Raw genomic sequence first — 21,485 nt, 5'->3', positions numbered from 1 at the left:
AGCTTATTAAACAACTGCTGTTCAAAACAGCTGCATTTGAAAATACCTGACCCCTCTGCTTATGTGCAGCTCTGGATCCACATGAAAACATTTGTGAAGTCAAGGAGAGCAGCTACTTCACACAGTATATCAGCTACTTCACACAGTATTTCAAGACATCAAAGGCACCGCCAGCAGCATCCCTCATCAAGATGTGCTTCTCCACCTCTAGACTTTTGCTAGCATTGCTGCTGACACAGCCATTCCTTGCAAAAGCTGTCAGGCCATTTCAGTAGCCCTGCAGCGTTACCCGAGCACTGGAAGAGAAGCAGGTCAAACTCCTCTCACTTGCCAAGAATCACCAAGATGAGCCATAGTGAAAACATACGTACTGTCAGAGCCATTCTCATACAGGATGGCTCTTGTGACCTTGGCTAAAAGACTCAAATATACACAGATATCAGCCATAGGCAGGCAGACTCATCTTTGGTCTAGAAGAGTCAGAGATGAGGGATATACACAATCTCAGGCAGAACCTTCCAGCTTTGGCTCACCCAGCTCCAGCATCTCCATGGCACAATTAACTGCTTATAAGTTGTTCTGGAAGTTGCTGGGAACAGCTTGCTGAGATAGCCAACCCTTCTTCCCCCACAAAGGGATCAGAGCTGCAGCCACAAAAAGCTCCTCTTGCAACTATGAAGACTCCATCTGCACCTGTATTAATGCAGCAAGTATGTGCAAGGAGAAAGCACCCAAGTCAGAGGCTGACCAGGAAACTGCCATTTTGACTTAATGTTCTTAATGTTACACAAAACGACCACTGTTTCTTTACCATCCAGGTGACAAAATATACTAAAATAAAACTCTTATTCTCCAATTTACTCGAATACACTCAATGATTAAAAACAACCATGTATTGAAGAGGCCTGTGTTCCAATAGGACAAAGATATGCACATAAATTAAGCAAGGACTAAGAGTGCTTCTTGAATGAAGACCTCTCTTTGTGACCTCTGTGCTAAAAATATACGTGTAAGTATATGTGCATGTATGATTACTACAGAATTCATAATAAAATATTACAATTAATATATAGTCTACATATTGCTTTTGATACCTGCATTAAAAGATGATGCTCTATTAATTTAAAAAAAACTTTTTCCAATAAGCTGCCAACTTCCTGGCTGAAGTTTTATACACAATGGTAACACAGTCAGAAGCCAAGAAGCTGTGAAGCCATGTGTGAAACTGTCTCAGATAAACCGTACAGGAAAAACGAAGGGGAAAGCAACTCCAGTCTCCATTTTCTATTAATTCTCATGTCTCTGTGTGAACATGGGTAATAACCTACGTAATAAAGAACAAACAGCCAGAAGCAAGGAACAGGGGTAAGAACAGATCATTAAAAAGTGATAAGCACCAAGGGTCCTAACTTAGCTGTAGGCAGTAAAAATACACACACACAAGAAACCACCTCATGTCTCCTCAAAATGAATTTGGTCATATACTTTTAGTGCTGAATAAGTGACTGCCTCAGCGTGATTCCAGCGTGTCTATTAGAAAGGATAGTATTTCATCTGTGTGTGGAGGTCTGCTACCCTGCTTACCCAGGTGTTTCTCTCCATCTTTCTAAAAGAGGAAATTACGCAGCACATTAATTTCTGTGCACCTTTTTATTTTACATTCCTCCTCCTCTCCCCTCCCTCCACTCCTCCCATCCACTGTGATTTATGAAGAAGAAAATATGGGTAATTCACAACAAAATTGAAATACATTCACAACGCAATTAATACTGCCTCAGTCTGGTTTGGCTCATACGAGGGAACTTATGATCACAGAATCACAGAAAGGCTTGGGTTGGAAGGGACCTCAAGGACCATCAAGTTCCAAGCCCCAGTGACACAGCAAGTCAGTACAAAGTAAAAAAGAGGTCACGAATCTGGTGTCACACACCTGGGTGAAAGGCTCATTTACCGAGAGCAAGCACTGAAAATTATTCTTGCCAGTACAGAGGGATTTCAATTCACAAACCTTTAATGCTCCAATCTATTTACTTTACAGGGGGTCAACTGGGAGACCCAGTTAAAATAAAGCAAAAGCAAATTAAGACATGAAGCAATTCACAGCTAATCCATTTCCAGTCCATCAAAGGCTCATCAAGTGACTGCCCAATGCAATGGACTGCTGTCATCCTGTACCTAAATTCCATTATCTGCTTGCCAGAAGCAAACACAAGACCGATCATATCCAAGTCACTGACAATGGAAAGCCTTCCTCTTTAGAAGAGCCCAAACTAAGGAGAGCCTTTCCTGGGCCAAAAGGACAGAGCAAGGAGGCTTCAAGTTTCTTTAGGGTACTTTTGCAGTCGCCACAGTATTTTACACTAGTTGGAAGACAAGAAGCCCTAAAAGGGGAAGAGCAAAGCTTCAGAATCTGCTTATTTTTCAGTGGTAGCCACAAGGGTCCATAAAAGAATCTTTAGAAATGACATGGTTTACATCAAAATCCAGGAATTATATCCTCTATCTCCACTGTGGTGTTAGAAAGCAGCATTCCTTTATTCCTCAGGATATGTACCAGAAGATGTGACAAACAAATGTGGGCTCTCAGAATTCAGGTTTTTTTTCATTTAAACAGTTAATACATACACATGCAGTACATTGGCATACATATTCATTCTTTTCCAAGAACTCATTAATATATGCTAATATCCCTCTGGGCATGCGTGGTTGCATTTAGAGTGGTTGTACACCCACTTTCTTTTCCTCATCCTCATCCTCATTTTTCCATCATCAGCTTTATCACTGAGACTTTTGCCTGCCCCTTAGCTGTTTTTCCCCAACTTGGTAAATCTCCATTGCTTGGTAGGCCATAATGAGCAACTTCCAAAACAATATATGTGACAATCTGAGGGAAATCCTTGCCCCTGGTGAAATGCAAAGGTAAGTAGTCCAATATGACTCCAGTGCTTCTTGTGAAGCAGAATTAAGAGAAAACAAATGAAGCAAAGTTTAAATGGAAGGTTTTAGAATTAGAACTCACTGGTTCCTTTCGCTAAAATAATATATTGGTCCTTAAAGTTATATACTGCTAAACAAACCAGCCTATATCAACTGTGAATAACTGGATGAATGAGAAAGGTCTTCCTGCATGCAAGGCCATCCACTTCATACAAAAGTTACACTGAGTGCAATTAGGAAACTCAATTACAATTATTCAATTACAATTCCTTCGCTTTGTGCAAGCACAGTTTTAGCATCTACATACCTCTGCAGTGAAGAAAAAGATGGGTCCCTGGGATAGAAGTAGACTATGCCAAGTTTACACAACAAGAACCTCCAGTCGAGGACCCAAATCTCATTCAGCTCCTCTTTGCTCCTTGAGCAAAAACCAAACTGACAAATAAAGGTAACATGCTGTTTACATGACAACTGTTCAATACCAAAATTGCCTCATGCCCACTGTCTCTCAAAAGCAGAAATTGCAATCATTGCAATCAAATTACGAAGGTGAGCCAGAAACATCAGGCCTTCACTGCTGCTGTGCTCCAGTAATAAGGTAGAAAATACATTAATACCACATACAAATAAATCTTTGCTACTGAAAAACAAAACCATATTTACTGAGGGCTACATTTTCTCAACTGAACTCTGGATGACATCAAATCCAATTTTTTTCAGAAATACAAGACCACTTCTGTTACCAAACAACTTTTTATTCCCCTTGTTCTTAAACCCTGCCTCCAAAAATGAAGCAAGCAACCCCACATCAAAACTCCCCTGTTGCCTCTTTTTACCCATATATAAACAGTCTTCAGAGCGTCCAGCAGCTGAAGAAGGGGCTCCTGAATCCAGTGGTGTAGAGGAGCCTGGCTGTTGATGATTATTTAAACCCATTTTAATTTTATAGTCAAATGGTGGGGAAGAGGAAAACACTTGCATGGAGGGTTCTGAAGGGAGAAGTCATAATATTTTATGATGAAAAAGAGAAATGTCAGTAGGTCCAGACATAAAAATTGTGCAGCAAAGATTGTCATAGGTATGACAAAGCAAACTTTGTTGTGTGAGACAGTCAAATGGCAATGAAAGCTGCAGGCTGGATGGTGAAATGCTTCGCTGCTGAAGGAGAAAGCTTGAAGAGCTAAAGGGACAAACAGCCAAACTCTTCATTTACATTGCATTTCTAAGAAAACTCTCAAGTTAAGCCCACATAGACCGTTATACTTAAACTCAGGAGTATTTCTCTCACAAAAAGAAATAAAACTAAACAAACAATATAGAAAACATTCAATTGAAACAAAGGGAAGAAAAAAAGGAAATTGACAAGATGGTAAGAGAGAGCAAAAAGAAGTCACTTTCATAAAGGAAGTACAGCAGAAGAATGTGCAACCTTCAAAGACAGCGCCAAAGAAAAAAAATACCAGAGTGGGAGATTATCTTTTTCATCTACATCAATCAGTAAAGCACTAAGGAATTTCCAGTGATGACCCTAAGACCTCATTGTACTGCATAAAGTAAAGAATATCACTTATCATACAGAAGATGGATATGAGAATTGCAGTGCCAGCTGCAGTGTTACAGGACTAGGCAGAAGTAATTCAGAGAAAATAAATGATGCTATAAAATCAGTGCATCAGAAGCAGTCAGTCCTTGTATCTCTGCAGAAGGCTCAAGGACACGTGAGAGATGATATCTAATTTAGCACCAAAAAAAAAAAATCAACAATAAAAATATTTCCATCTGCACACACAAATGATGTGCCCCTCCCCATCAGAAGCTCAAGGGGACAGAAGGCTTCACACCAACAGGAGCATGCAGACAGCATCCAGCACACAGAATACGCTGCTTCCTCGGGAAGAAAATATGCCATGGAACAGAAAAGAGCAAGAAATGTGTTATGGAAATGAACTAAAAATGGAGAAGAGAAAGCAAAGCAGCCAGAGGACAACCGGAGTAGGGACAAGATGAAGAAAAGATCTAGACTCACTCAGGTCATTGCACAGAAAAGAAATTCCTCCTCTGGAAACCTTCTGGAGAATTGGATTTCTTAAGCCAGTAGAGAACTGCCAATATATGAACATATGGAACTTTTGTCTACTGATCTTATTTACACTAGGCAAGAGGGGAAGGGGCTTGTCTGTAAATAATGGAAACTCTCTACATATGCTATGCACTGTCTCATAACATCTCCAGTCTCTTCTTCATGTGTTGGACTCGGTGAACCTTATGGGCCCCTTCCAGCTTGGGATAGTCTATGATTCTATGATAACATTTCTGGCCCCTCATGCCAAACCACACCATGCCAACCTACCCCAGACATGGCAGAGCAGGCATGAGCAGAGCATCAAAGCAAGAAAAGGAAGTGCACAGACATAGGATAGCAAACACCAGACCACTAGGGTCTCATCTACATCAGTTCACACAAAAAATGATTTCCCCATAGCAAGGCAACAGACAGAGGTGTCCCTTTCTGCTCTCTGATAATTCAGCTGTAGAGCATCAGCAGCAGGCTTGAGTCAGAAAAAGTCCACTTGCAGACCACGTGACAAGAACATTCATACTAAACATGATTTCAGGAAAACTGACAAGGTTAAATCCAGGTGCAATTCCACATCTTTCAGCCTAAATATGGAAAATTCACACTACTTTGAGATTGTGAAAGGCTTGGTTTTATCAGTGCTATTTATACACACTTTCTTGGTTCCTTTTAAGCATATTGTTTATACCGTACACCCAGAATAAAAATGAAATGCACAGCAGTGCATTTATGTATCACAGAAATTAGATTAAGCCAACAGACTTGAGCACCAAGTGATTTTAATGACAACAGATTCTTATTTTTTAAACATTTTTCTAAATTATATATGGGCCGTGTAACCCTCCAGACAAATGAACAGTGATAAATTACGTTCTGTCTCTAGCCAGGCACTTCAAGCAATCTCCACCCTCCCACCTCCTCGTCGCATGAAATAAAGATGAAGCACCGCGCAACGTCAATCACACTGCAGCTCCACTTGGCACCTGCCTCCACCTGAAACCTGAAACGACAGAATAGACGTGTCAAGATTTCCATCAGTCTCTGCTGTCAGTTGAAGTTTTGGCTGCAATGAGCTCAGGCACTCCCTGAGAGGGTGCTGGCTACTACATGCCCTACACAGTTAGCATTACAGCAGATCGCAGCCCATTCCTCTCACAAGTTTCTCCCAATGGGATTGCTCTCCTTCCAGCCGACTTTATCTTTTTTAGCTGGACAAGTGATTTTGGCTGTATCTGAGGACTGCAGTGCATTTAATGAGCAGCACAGCGCGCTCCATGACCCGGCTGCTCCCCAGCCACATGCCTGTGGGAATGCCGCCTGGAGCACTAAGCCTGATGCATGTGCTTGAGCACACAATCCCATTTCTGACCTGCTTCATTACCCTTTTCCCAGCAAGTTCACTCAGAGTTAATTTAATGTATTTAAGGACTGAAGACCAGCTTCGGCTCCCTGCAGTGCTATCAAACACGTTACAAGCAGAGAACTTGGCCGTATTCCAACTAGGGGGTTTCCTCCAAAGTCCACTTCTGCGGATAGTTGAGCTGATGCTCGATAACTATGAGAAAAAGGCTCTGTGCTATACAACCCACCACCACTGTGAAGAATTGTTGTACCCTCACACCGACCCTTGCATGCCCCAGTCCCTCATGAACAACAGCACAAGAGCTGGATCATTTCCAGTTGGCCTCATCCAATACTCACAAAGTACACAGCTGCAGAAGATCACGGCAAGAAGCAGTGATTGTTCTTCCTTGTACTCATGCCCTCATGGCCTCATCACTTTAAAACATCTCCGTACTGCTACAGAAGGGTATCAATCTTCAGGCCAGGAAGTAACACCAAGGAAAGACTATTCATGCCCCAACACTGCCAGGAGGAGTGAGGAGAGGCAAGTAAATGCTTTCCAGCTTCTGCCTTCCTTCCTGAGGGGGCAAACCCCCTCAGCTTAGGGGTCTGGTGTCCTCTCCTTCAAACCTCCATAGAATTAAAGTTTTCCCTTTCAAGGGCAAATTCCAACTTCATCAATGCCTGTGCTATGAGGAGGCCCCATATAACCACCTGGGCTTTGGGAGGGAGAGGGAACCATCTTTGTTCATAACTCACACCTGCATGTGCTATTTCACAAACACTCCATTCATAAACACCTGTGTTATGCTTTCTACCCGTACAATACAAGCTAAAATTTGTATTTAAACAGAAATAATTTCTCTGTTGATCTAGCCAATCTAAAAATGAAGAACGATAACAAGCTGGGAAACTTATCTCAGCCCTGGTCTAATTGCTACTCAGAGCAATCATGGCAGGAAAAAAGTACAGAACAGAAAATGAACTGTCTGTAGTATGTTTGGATTCTGGTTTGCATAGTACAGCGTTATCTTTATCAGTGCGTAGGGGAATGCAAATATACGGTATACCTCTGCATCAACAAACAAACAAGCAAATGTTTTTTGCTTTCATTATTTGAGTAGCAAGCAATCAAGAAAAAAAAAAATATTACAGAGATGCTTATTGCTTTGGCACGTGATCTGTCTGCAAAGGTCTCCAAAAATCTTAGTCATTTTCCTACAGGATGATTAAGATTCAGAATCGTAGAATACCCTGAGCTGGAAGGAACCCACAAAGATCATGGAGTGTGGCACCTGGCTCCACACAGGATCATCCAAAAAAATAAAAAAAATAATAATTAAAAAAAAAAAAAAAAATCAAACCATGTCTGAGACCACTGTCCAGATGCTTCTTCAACTCCAAAGTAGGATAATACGGTTTCGGATATTGAGATTCTATTAAGAACTGAGGCATTTTGAGATCTACTTTCTAAAGGAGGGGAGAAGAACTGAGAAGTAAAGGAAGAAGGAAAGGCTGCAATTCAAGCAAGTGTGAGAGCATCTATAAATAGAGACAAGGACTGAAGGAGATTGAGGAACCCAGTGTCAAAGACAAAAAGAGATCAATGACAAAGGTAGAAGAGGACTAGAAATCTCTCAAGTTAATTATAGTACCTTAGGACCACTTAAATGCACTTGGTTTGAAGTTCATCCATTCCCCTTTCTTTATTTCACAAAGAAGTCAACCATAGGTACCACAAATGAAAACCCACCCATCAAAAGCAATCAAGGCTACCTTTTAAAGGCTAACTCTGCTCCTCTCTCTTTTTTCTCCCAGGCTTCCAGCTTCCCATCTCAGGACTGTCAGCAGCTGTCAACACATCATACGAGAAACTCATCTGAACACACAATGTAACTTGATAGGCAATACATCAGAATACCCAGATGTGACATCGGCAAATTTCAACAGATGGTTTTGAATCATATCCAACGATTAAAAGAAAATAAGACCAAAAAAAAAAAAGAAAAAGAAGAAAACACCTATGAAGGAAAAAAGCAGACACATACAGAATAGAAACCAAACCACTCAACCAGAAGAAAAAAATAGATTTGGTATATGCACTGTTTCCCCTTTTATCCTATCCGTTCCAGGCAATGAGACAAGCAACAGCTCCACCTCTTGTCCTCACCAGCTTGTCCTGTCATTAATAGCAATATGCATGCTTCGTCCTCCTACCCTAAGAGGAGGCGTCTAAATGAATATGTCACTGTTAAAAGCAGTACATACTAGTAATGACGGTGATTTCCAACTGAGAAAACTCTTAATGTTTTGGGAGCCAGGCCCTGCTCCAGCATCTGCATGGTCTCTAGTTACACCAAACCCAAGCTGTCAACCATTTTTAACTTCAGCTTGCAAGTAACTGCAGACTTTTAACCCACTCCCATTCCCCATCCTACCCAACTCCATGTTGCTCTTGTACAAGGGCTGCAGCAAAAGTAATGCCTCCTACTTTATCATGCCTGTTACTGCCCAGGACTTGCCTTGCCTTGGTTTGCTCCAGCTCTTCCTCTGCCTTCATTACACACTGCAAGTATGTACTTTGCTCTTCGAAAAGCAACTGTGTTTAAATGGGAAAAAAAAATATGAAGCATCCCTGTCCTCACAGTTATACAAGCTCTGAAGTAAAAGGCATTTAGTCAAGTACCTATTTTTGTGTATTTGAAACAACCATTTTCTTTCCCATAAAGAATTTATTTCCATTATAAACTTTTTAAGTTTTGCTGTTGTATACTGGTGGGGTTTCAAATACTGCAGAGGAACATAATTACATTTTCTGACTCTCCAAAATGGAATATAAGTGTTGTGATAACATATAATAGTTTCTTAGAGATATGAACAGGCATTTGGCCCAAAGTGTATGATCTGATTAAATGTAAAATGGATACCACCTTTTTTTCCATAAATACTGGACTAAGATTTTTCAAAACATCAAATTTCTAGAGGTAGAACAAAACAACATGCCATTTAAGTGTTTTCAGCAGGAGCGCTGTAAAGGTGAAGGCATAAAAACAGTATCTGTGTAATAAAACTGGTGAAATATCACCTCCTTCTATTTTGATATTTAATTATCTGATTAGCAAAGCGAAAATACTGCAAACCAAAGTCCAACAATCAGCTGTTTACGTTATTTATTTATAGGCACTTCTATAGCGCTCATCACCATAGTAACCAGGAACCTTTTTTCCTCCTTGTTCAAAGGAAAAGTTGTAATTCTGAAACGCCATCCTTTGATGTCAGAGCACTTGTGACCCCTGCTACAAACACTCAGGTAGGCGCTCAAAGAACATGAACAAACCTAAGTGAAAGGCAAGGTGACAGAGAGAGAAACAGAAAGGAAAATGAAAAAAGGAAAGGAATGAGAAGCAAGCGATAAAGAGGCAAAGAGTAAAGGGCTCTCTGATGAAAATTCCCAGTGTACTTGGTCCTACAGGATGTGACCTTCCCTGTGATAGCATGTGATTTGTTCATGGAGCACAGTTCAATTAATCAAGAGCTATCAACAGGTCCCCAATTCACGCTGAGGACACTGGTGAATACTCTTGAGCAAGGATTGCTGCAAGGAGAGCAGCTTACAAATGAGGCTGCGGAGCAAGGAGAAGTCAGGAGCTCGCTTTGACTGCCGCTCACTTCTGATCCCCCAGCAATTAGCCATTATCAAATTCTCACAGAATTAATAGACCTTTTCAAAAATACCATCTGCTCAGAAAGTATCAAAGAAATGAGTAAATTAGAATATTGCTGTTGCATATACCAATATAAATGGAGTTACTAAGTATGCCATGCAACTGCAGTTCCCTCCTGATACTACTGGTATGCACAAACACGCATCTGCTTTCCAGGTCCTCAGAAAGATTGAAATTGTTTTGTATTATTTGTCTGGTTGCTTCCCAGTGTACAATGAAATAATTAGATTATATGCGCAGACACAAAGTAAATCTTTACATTAGGCTGGTGGTCATTTTGCAGTCTCTTTTATGCTGTTCTTTATATAGGACAGAAGTTGCATGTGTGACAGGAGGAAAAGTGACAAGCCCATATCTGGCAAAGCACCAGCAGGCACTTTTATCAAAGCAGACAAGTTCTTTTAAAACAGATTGATGAAGCTATTTTTGAAAACATCTAATAGCATCACAGAAGAGAATCTGATCTCCGCAAAGGTGAGTGGTGTAGCTCGGCACTCTCAGGAGACAGCTAATGAAACCCAAGCTCATCAGACCCAGCCTGTGTCCAGTAATTGGCTTTGAAAACTCACAGCTTAAATTCCACCATGCTGAGTTCAATGCCCTGCTCACAGCTCCGAGCATGGGCAGAGCTGAGGGCTGCCTCGCATGACTGAAGGTGAGTGGCCGCCTTTCCGCTGCCTGCACAGCCAGGCCGGCCTGCATGCTTAGTGGGTAAGGAAAGGAACCTGCTTTCCCTCACACCTCACCCTGCCAGCTCACACCAGCGTGGGGAGAGGCAGCTTCAAGGATGAAGGCAGGAAGGTGTGGGAGCTGATGATGTAGGAAAGAGCAGATTCTAATGCAGGAGGAAAAGGTCTAGAGGAGAAGAGTCCCCGTAGCATGCATCCATCTGGCTAAGCCAAGCCAGGAACCCTCAGCCAGCACTTTGTGCCAACTAGGCAAAGTCTCTCAGGCACTGCTGCCTCTGGAGGGTGGGCAGAAAATGAAGGAAGTATTGATGAATGGAGTTACACTCATCTGGTGACTGGTCATGAATGTTGTTCCTCAGGTATGAATACTGAGGCCAGTACTGTTTAAAATCTCATCTTATTGATGATCTGGAAAAAGAGGATTGAGTGCACCCTCAGTAAGTTTGCAGAAGACAACAAGTCAGGAGGAACTGTTGATCTGCATGAAGGTAAGAAGGCCCTGGATCTGGGCAGGTTGGATTAACAGCCTGAGGCCAACCACATGCTTTAATAAGACCAAGTGTGGGTCCTGCACGTTGGTTACAGGAACTCCATGCAACACTACGTGGGGCACAGTGACTGAAAAGCTGCACAAGGAAAAGGATCTGGGTGTGCTAAAGGACAGCCAGCTGCACATGAGCCAGCAGTGTGCTCAGGCAGCAAAGAAGGCCAACAGCATCCTGGCTTGTATCAGAAATAGCACAGCTAGCAGGAGGAGGTGATCACCCCTCTGTGCTTGGCATTGGTGAGGCTGCACCTTGAATGCCGTGTTCAGATTTGGGCCCCTCACTACAAGACATTGAGGCCCTGAAGCATGTCCAGAGAAGGGCAGCAAAGCTGTGAGGCACAGGCTGCCCAGGGAGGTGGTGCAGTCACTGTCCCGGGAGGTGCTCAAGAACTGTGTGGATGTGGCACTGAATGACGTGGTCAGTGGGCAAGGTGGGGACATGTTTGCAGCTGGACTAGGTGACCTTAGAGGGCTTTTCCAACCTTAATGATTCAGTGATTCTGTGATTATTTGTGTCCATTACAACCCTTCCTAGCCTATACGTCTCCAAGCTTTTAAACCTACTCCGCCCACCACCTCAAACCACAAGTCTCAATTCTGCAATGCGCCTGGGTGATGACCATAGAGAGGGCAAAATTCTGTTTGCACAGCTGAGAACCTCTGACAGGTGACGGGGTTCGAGCTCTGTGGCTTACTGCTTTCATGTTCACGATTCTTCCTGCCTCTCTCCACTACTTCCTAGAAAAATCTGCTCCTCCACAACCTGGGCAAAAGCCACACTGAACAGAAAACAGGTCTTTTGCTGAGAGAAGTTATCCATGGCTCTGTTTATTTGAATAAAATGATGAGTGCAAGATCTTTTAACACTGTATGTTTTAAAACACTTCTCAAAGGCCTCTCTATGTCAGAGCACCGGCCAGATATAAATCTGCTGAAAGAAAACCGTAGGGAGCAGTAGCTGAACACGGGCTGCTGTCAACCAGACCTGTTCAAACCAACAGCACTTACAGAAGACTTCAAAGTAACATTTATAGCAGAACAATGAGAACGAGAATGCCCAACTGTCAGATGATTTAAGAGCACCTCAACAGTTCACGGTGAGCTTGAAAATATAACCAGGAAAAGACTTGCATATATTCCTTCCATTTTGTGCACTGCTTAACAGATAGTGGGTTCCAGGAAAATAATCCCCAAACATTAACCTGGTACCCAGGGTGTGTTCACAGCACACTTCACAAACTGAACGCCAGCTTTTATGATGCTTAATTAAACACAAAGGGAAGACCAAGTAAAACTGCCACCTTGGAATCACAAACCGTTCACAATGTGCTTCTGCAAAGAAGCAGACAGCAAAGCAGGAATCCTATACTGAGCTCCGCATTTGGTATCCACCACACTTCGGAAAGTGACATTGCAAAATGAACACCCTGTCTTTCAGCCAACGTGTTAGCATACATCCCATGTGCTTGGGAGAGAAGGTCGTCCCAGAGGAGAGCTCTTCTGGTGCTCAGCTCAGGAAGGCTAACACAAGCCTATTCATCAGCTCAACCGTTTTAAGGGTTGGAGACTGCTATTAAAAGGCGCCGTTACTGCTATATTACCAAACTCAACAGATCCTCCTGAATCAGCAATCACCGTGATAAAGTCAGCATTTGTCAATAGTTATCCAACTATGGTGCTGGTGTGAAAACACCAATATGTTCCCTTGCGTTCACCAGTTGTTCAGATACAGTCATTATGATCAGCACCAGAGCAGAGCGCGTCTCCACACGTTGCTGAGGCAGCAGCCATTATCCTCACAGCACACTCAGGCACTGGGCTAACCCAGAAGGGGCAGAAAAAAGCCAGGGGATGCGGTGACCACAAGCAGACCGCTGAGCCAGAGCTCAGAGCGTGCAGATGTAACACATCCCACACTGACACACACACCGTGAAAACTTTCCCACCATGCTCAGTCAGCACACGGTAATTAAAAGGGGCAGGAGGCAATTAATTCAGCATGCACGTTAATTGGGGCCAAACCTAGAAGGGCTGGTGAGCTTACAGAGCTGCAAGCAGGTATACAGAGGATTCCCGAGGCACTCGGGCACCAGTGAACATTGTCAAGAGAACATAATTACATCCTTGCTGGACCCGGTACGCCCAATCCTGCTGCACCTGAGCTTTAAGGAGGTTATTAGGGCTGTAATCGCACGGCTCCCACGGAAGCCTGTCCGGAGCACACCGCTCCCCTCATAGGCACTCATCAACGCCCTCTCCCTGCTAAGCCCTCGGGCTACTTTCGCTCCCGGCTTGGAAGCAGAAAACTCTCCGCGATCCTGCCTCCGAGTTCGCCCTGATCAACCCCAGTGTCAGCTTCTCCCTCTGCCCCTCCCCACCGATCGGCTATACGGAAGGAGCGGCACCCCGCACCCTCGCCCCGTTCTCCTGCCTTCCCCTCGAGAGCAGCCCGCCGGAGAAACCCCGCGCCATGGCGCCCCCCTGCGGCCGGGCCCCGCCGCGCCCGCTCACCTGCCGCTCGCGGCACCAACGGCTGCACCCGGCCGGCCCCGCCGCGCCGCCCCTACCTACCGGCGGCGGCGGGAGGCGGGGGGGAGGTGGGAGAGAAGGCGGACGGCCCCTCGCCCGCCTTGTGCTGAGAGCGGGACTATGGCGCATGCGCGGTGCGGCGAAAGGCTTTGTGGGAGCTGTAGTTCGCGGCTCTGTAGGCCCCGACCCAGCGCTGAGAGCAGCTGTATGTTTTGTTGGATTCTCTTCATGTTTTTTTTTTTTTTTCTAATTGTCTGGTATTGATAATGGAGCTTATGCACTAATTTCACTGAAAACTCTATGTATTTCAGTGTCAGACTCCGTGGACTGATGACATCAGGCTTTTGAGGTTTGTTTTCCTGAGTTTGTCCAGCAACTATTGCACTAACAACATCCGTTGCAAGACATCCCATCTGCTGAGCTTCTCATTAGGTTTGTGAGTTGCATCCCAGCCTTAATGAGACTCAGAGTGCTCCTATCTCAGACCAGGAATGGCCACAGACACAGACATAGTTGTTCAGAAAAAAAAAAGCCCACCCAAATATCCATAGTCTGAGATGTGTTTGTGTGAAATATTCATAGGATTGTGGTGATTTACTGCCATTTCTGTTTCAGGATAATTTGTAATGGAAAACGAGGATAATCCGATATGCTTTTCATGCAAAATTGTTCATTCATTATTCCTGGAATATTGAGTTTGTAGAGTGACTTGATAGGATGTTTGATTCTATCACCTGTGAGGAGATGAGGGGTGTTCTCCATATTATATGGCTTTACAGGGAATTAATTAAATTAAATATTGAAAGCAGTGTGAATGTAGCAGAGAAAGTCACACACAGTGCCCAGATATGGGCGTCTGGTGCCATTTTTGGCAGCTTTGTCTGCCTGAGATGTCAGTGCAGAGCTGGTAGATGTGACGTGGGACGTACAGGACACCCTTGCTCAGTGTGATGGCAGCCAGAGGCCTGGCTTGAGCTTGAGATCCAGCCTGGCACCGTGCACGTCCACTGCCCTACTCGCCCCACCAGGACTGCTCAAGGAACAAATCAACTTTCAGGATACAGGTGGAGGATGGACCCACAATAAGGAGCTAGAACTGCTGAGCCAACTTTTACAGCCTAGTAGACAAAGCAATAGCCTCAACATAAGCAAACTTTGAAATGTTTCGATTTCATGCATCCTCACCTTTTGCCTTTGGTTTATAGCTCCCTTTGTGTGTGCAACTTCTTTTAATGAGAAAATAACAGAGGGCTTGATATGAGAAGCTACCTCCTTCCAGCAGAGGCACTGCTGTGTGATGTTGCTGCTCATGAACATCAGCAAGCTGGACAGCAGCACTCCCAGCCTTGATCAAATGAAGTCATCCAGATCTATCAGCTTCTCTGTTGTGACTGGGAAGGAAAGCTCTTGCTTTACCTCAGGCTGGGGGTAGCTAACATTAAGACAGTCCATCAAGAGGAAATCAGAGTAGTTTATAAATGCACCACTCATAAAACCAAGCGGGTGCCTCTGTAGATGCTTAAACCACTAATTTTACAGCTCCCTGCACTCTTGTTGAAAGCTGTAAGTGCTCTCTGCTTTCTTCCTGAAGCATGATCCACTATCTGGACAGGGCTGACCTCTGCAGGGAATGGGGCTTGGTGGCTGGATGTGGTAGCACAGCCCTTGGAGGACAGATGTATCAGCAGCTGGAATATTTAGATGGACCATTGCCAGATGCCGGAGAGGAAGGGAAGGCTGCTTTTAGGTTTTTTATGTGCTATCATGTGTTGATTTTTCAGAGAGAACCTAGCCAGGCTGCAAGGACAACACCATTGTGATCTGACAGAGCAGACAGCCCTTGTGTTCAAGCTGCTTACAGCCCCACATGTCTGAAGGACCGTGCTGCAAAGCAAGTCAGCTACCTGCAGGAGCACAGAGAGGAGCTTAGTGAGTTGTAAGTGACACATTTATCTCTGGCAATGTTCATGTATGTCCAATTGGTGCTACAGAGCACTCCGGTATGTGCTGCTGTGCAGTGTTGCCTCAGCTCTTTGGTCTGTTTACCTTCTCTACTGCCTCTGCTCTTTGTAAGTTTTCACCATTTTCATGTGTGCTGCACAAATATGCATTTGGTGGGCACTTGAGCTGTTAACTTTTATATGCAGGAAAGAGAGAACCATTCACACATGTTGCTGCCAGAAACTTGCTGGGTTTGAGCCACCTGGATTTTTTAAGCATGAATTTTGTAAATGATTAGCTGGGTGGACATGGATGAAATCAAGGGATGTGGCAGCTTGTGTAGTCACAGCTCAAAGAGCCTATGAGGCAGCCAGTCTGTATGTGAAACTCAAACAATTTTGGATTAGCATCAGTGATTCAAGTCTTGCAAAAGGTAATAGGCAGCATCCGTGGACTGTGCTGCTGCCTGATCATCCTGCCAAAGAGCACTGCTTCAGCCAAAAATGTCAGTGAAACCATTTGGGACTAAGGGCTCCACACATTTGCTCAGCATATTCAAAATGCAGATAGGAGAGAGAGCAGAACTAAGGATTTTGAAAGTGCTACATGCCTCAAAGCCCTCTTACAGATTCATGTAATTTGCTAAAGGATTGATGCATATTAATGTCATTTTGCTGCAGGTATATGAATGTGTATGGACAGGATAGACACTTTGTTCCCTCCAAAGAGCCAAATTCATTAAAATGTCTCTTATTTGAAAACCCCAGTCTCTGATGAACCTGACAGCCAGTAATAGTTGTAGCATGACGAGTACTTAGCTCCAGTAGCAGTTTTTCATATGCTGATACCTAATATATGCAAGAGTGAAAAAATGAAATCAGGAATCTGCCATGGCTGCTGTGCAGCACTGCCCTGACGTGAGTGGTGTGTGTGCTGGGGAGGGGTACTGAGTGCCATAGAAAGGCAACTGGGATCCTCATGATTTGCTCTGCAAGCCAAGGAAATTGCTGGTGTTGCCAAGGAAGTTTAAGTCTTTGCTTCTTGTATGGCAGTTAAAATGAAGTAAAAAGAGTACATATGCTGTCAAAACAAATACAGTGTCTATAGAGAGACTGGAAGAACTTCTAAGAGTGTCAGTTTGGGCTATCCAGTAATTTAGGTAGAGGTCAGTCTAGAGAGAACAGTCTTGTTTTCTTCCCCAGCAATCAAATCTCAGTGACAAGAGAACAACATGCGGCTGGAGAGACAGCAGAGCTGAAGGGAGAGCAGCTCTTTTCCCGCTCACCATGGAGTGGCAACAGCACCTGATTAGTTTTGAAGTAGTCTTCTTCTTAGGGGGATAGAGAACTGTTAAATAAGCAAATACTTCCTTTGTTTATCTAGTCATTTAGGAGGACTTGAGAAATAAGGAATTTTCCCTGTTAACAGAATCATAACTAGATTTGTGTGTGAACTGGCAAATAGGCCTTTCTCTTAAATAAAGGAAAAGACTTGTACTGACCTAATACCATGTCTAATCTTCATGACATAAAGAAGGAATAGGTAGTTACTAGTGACAATGAATAAAAAAGACAGGGAAATGGAGAAATTCAGTGACAGTCGGCATCAATAGATGTGCCAAAAGCTTGTGAAAGCTCCCTTTGTATGATAAAGTGACTGTCACATGAAATATTAGCAACTATCCAGAACTGGGAAAGTGTGAAAATCGTGTTGCTGTATAAATTATCTGAGACACTTATGCCAATTATAGACTCACTGTGAGGAACAGAGACATTGGTAATCATGACAGCGACTGTGTTTGAGTGTCATGTGAATATTCTCAGGCAATTATTCAAATCAATCATTTCTTGTCTGGGTAGGAAGGATTCATCATTCTTAGTACCTCACATCGCTCAGCGACTGAATGGATGATGCTTTGCTATTTCTGGTGCTCTGTAATATGCCTGCTGTAAATAACAATACTGGGATATGGCTAACTGCTGAGGTGGAGAACTGTGGTAAGAAATGGGAAGAGGTGGGCTTGAATCCCATGCAAACATGGTGTCAGAGCTGGGGGGGAAGTAGGAGGAAGTATAATTTAACAGTTCATGTTATGGTTATCTTTGTCCATTTATCCATTCCTCTTCCCACTTCCTATAAGCTGCTCATACATACAAACTGATTCCTTTCTATACACACAGGGGGATGAATTAAGGCTGCAGCTGTGTCCTCACCAAACCTTAGGCACCTGATTTTGCAAACTAAATGAAAGACCATTACTGTGGTATGTAAACAGTATTTACATGGCTAAAAGTGCCAAGGTGACATGTCAGCTGGGCTTCAGTACCATGGGGGTACCCACTACTTGCCAAAGTAACAACTTCAGCAAGTGGTTAATTGAAGTATCATTTGTTCTTTAATAAAATAACAAAACAAAGTCTTCACTAAGCAGTAGTTTCCTTTATTTCTGTGTGTGTTTGTAACAAAATCAAAAAGCAGTTAGCTCATCAGGCTGCTGGTGGCAAATACTGATGTGACGTCCTCTACTTTCAAACATTCCATCTCTTGTTCCCGAGCATTTCTTTCCTTTATCCTTGAGCTCTTTAGGGATAGGATTTCTAACAGTTCTTTCTGCCAACTTGTGGTTAGTAGAATATTTGCCATACATTTTTTTTTGTGCCTGTGCTGTGGCTCCTAAGGTTCCATCTGTACCTCTCAGGGAAATACTTATTGCTTGAGGCTAGTGTGTGTTTCAGGATGCCTAATTTGAACAGGTGGCCATGTCACTGGGTTTGAAACTAGCTCGTATGCTAGAGTTTAAGCTGCTGACATCTGAAATCCACTGAGCTGAGCAGTCCTTTGGCAACTCTCTTCAACCATCTCCTTCATGTCACCTGTCTGAAGTCAGTGAGTGACATTGGTGCTAAGCCAATTCACAGGAGAGAATTTCCTTTTTGTCTTTTAAGAATGTTTCTGTTGCAGGTTTCCTGAATGCCTTCGGCAGAGCTATGGTGCCCTTCGTTCATTAATAGTTTGATAGCATGTGTCCTCTTTTTAGGAAGTTATTTTAGGAGTAAGAAAAGCAGTTTTATGTCTCATACCTCCACAGAAAAGGTTTGAGATCTGTACATAGATTACCATTCCCGCTTCACCTGATGGCTGAGCTGTGACAATACTTTTCACATGATGTGAATCTTTTCCCAGCATACAATCCATAGCTTAAATTTTGTTTAATTTCTTTAATGACAACGAGGCAAATTCTCTCTCTGCACTTTGTCTCCTCACTGGGGACCAGGCTGTTAGGGAGTGGTAGAGCTGGCTGTCCTGCCTGTCCAGCCGATGCTGACTCAGAAGCATGCCCATTTTGGGGGCATTTTTATCCATGTATTTGGGGCACAGTGTTCATATCCTCATGTTAATTTCATAGGAGGGCAGCTTTTAGACAGCAGCATTCTCCTGACAAAGCCCAGCCCTCCCATCCCGTGCTTTGCACTGATGGAAAAACCATCTCCAGACGAAGCAGCCGGAGCCCCCAGGGAAGGAGGGCTACCTTCTCCCTTCTGCCTCACTTACAGATGCCACATCCCATCTCATTTATGTTATTAAAATGATTTCCGCAGGGTCACCTTCTGCTTCACGCCTGAAATGATCTAGAAAATTAAGCTCTTCCTGTTGTGGCATTTGGATTTCAATTGTGGATTTCAAATCTGCCCTCTCTCCTTGATTCTTTGATTTTCTACAGCCAGCAACTGCATCAGATGATGATAAAAACAACTCACAGACACATTGGCTCATGTGATACTCCGATGAGCGAGGTGGATGACAAAAAGCACACAGTACTTCAGGCCCCCACTGGGTCTCTCTCTGTTTTCTTCACAGAGAACCTAACTAACCTGCTGTGTGGAGTAGAAAAAGGTTGCATCAAAAGAACATCTGCGCACTGGCACAGTGATGAGCTTAGGCAGTTGCACCCAGTGGTGAAACATCTTTAATCCTTTTTCCACATGCAAAAATTATGCATCTTGTAAAGGAATGCTCTCATTAAAGTCAGACCTGACAGCTGGTGTGACATCTCGTAGGTTTCATCTAAAGTTCTCACAGTTCTGCACAGGTGAGCTTGGCAGAAAGCATGTGGATTGTTAGATTTGATGATCCTTACGGGTCCTTCCAACAGGGGATATTCTATGATTCTATGATTCTGTGACTGTGCAAGGTGAAATGCTGAACTTTAGAAAGTGCAATTCCAATTGCTGTGCTTAGTGGGCATAAATACTGCCAGGAATGAGTAATTCTTGGTGTGGGACATATACTATGCAGTAAACATGCAAACTGACACATGGGAAGTGGATTCTTTCCTTTGTGCTTGATTTACATGTGCAAATTCTTTGCAATTGTAGGTTGATCATTGGCTTTCTGTATTAGCAGCCTGAAAGAGGTCCCTGCCTTAAGGGAAAGTTTGCACAGCCAAGAGTTACATTCACCAGCAACATAACATTTTAAGCGTTCAAAAGCTCACAGCCTGACAAAACTAACCTTCGTAGCATCAGTACTGGGCTTTCTTGTATCTCTTCCCAAGTCAGATGGTGCTGGTTCCTTTCTTGGAAAGCACACCAGGTAAGGAGGGCTTTTTTTCCAGTGCTGCTCCCTCAATGAGGCTGGTGCTCCCAGCTGCATTCCAATCTGAGGGATGGCACAGTCCCTTGCCCTTTTCCCCCATGTGATGCAGATCTGACATCACGGCAGGAGCTTTCCTCCTGTGCTCCTTCTTGGAGTGAATGATCGAGCTGCTCCATAGAGAAGGCAATACAACGAAAATAATTCCAGCTCTTCTGTAGTGGCTCCTGGCTGAATACACAGCTGTTTACAGACACATGGGGCCATCTGTTCAGTCTGCCTTGCAGAGCGTCCTTCTGCCCAGAACAACCCCAGGGTATAGCTGGGGAATGAGATGTTCCAAACAGACTCCAAAAAGATGAAAAGTATAGGATTAGCGTTTTTTGTCCCATGGCTTTAATAGAAATCTTCAGTAAGCAAAGCCAAGGCATTAAAATCTCATTTTGGGTCAAAGATGAATTCCAGCTTTGATTTTAAATTCACTCCTCTTTACAACCAGAGCATGCAGAGAGCCCCCGTTAGTCCCATTTTTAGGATGTTAGTGTCACATAGATCCCCCTGCACGTGGATGAGCTGTACCCAGAGCCCAAGCACAAGCCCATGGCAGGGTGTTGCTGAAGGTCATGTTTGAAGATGCCTTAATTAGTTCCAAAGTCAAAGATCTACAGAAGAAAATCTGCCCAGAGGAGAGACACTGAATGCTGATACATTTTGAAAATTCAAAGGTGAATGGATTTCATCTCTTTTCAAAACACACAAAAAAAAGTGTTTTAAATGGAAAACTGCAATTGTTCTAAGGTGTAAACCTTAGGATGTGTTACTATCTTCTAATCTAACTTGCAGCAGACTATATTGCTCTTCTTCAATCCTCTGTTATGAGACATAATGATATTTAGCATAGAAAAGAAGCTGCACACAAAACTGATCTGAGCTATAAACATCCTAACTCTGCTGAAGGGAGCTTTATGGACACGTTTATGCTACAGATCATGTTTTCAAATAGCGAGTATATCTAACAAGATGGTTATGGTGCCATTCTCTCAGCTGTGACTGTCACACTTGGGCTGTTAATTCCTATTAGGTTTACCCAGAGGAGTGGGCTT

At 43.4% G+C, this 21,485-nt stretch overlaps 1 protein-coding gene across 1 annotated transcript in view; it reads right to left on the bottom strand.

Annotated features, from left to right (window-relative positions):
• Positions 1–13,975, bottom strand: part of POMGNT2 (protein O-linked mannose N-acetylglucosaminyltransferase 2 (beta 1,4-)) — a 31,982-nt gene extending 18,007 nt beyond the window's left edge. The window contains 1 exon segment of the mRNA XM_085226427.1: positions 13,831–13,975. The gene's annotated coding sequence lies outside the window, so the exon portion shown is untranslated.
• Between the last annotated feature and the right edge of the window lie 7,510 nt (positions 13,976–21,485).

The sequence above is a fragment of the Meleagris gallopavo genome, chromosome 6 (assembly GCF_905368555.1).
Source record: "Meleagris gallopavo chromosome 6, MGAL_WU_HG_1.1, whole genome shotgun sequence".
Lineage (NCBI taxonomy): Eukaryota > Metazoa > Chordata > Aves > Galliformes > Phasianidae > Meleagris > Meleagris gallopavo.
The sequence above is the reverse complement of the archived record's forward strand: the minus strand, read 5'-3'. Positions and strand labels throughout refer to the sequence as shown.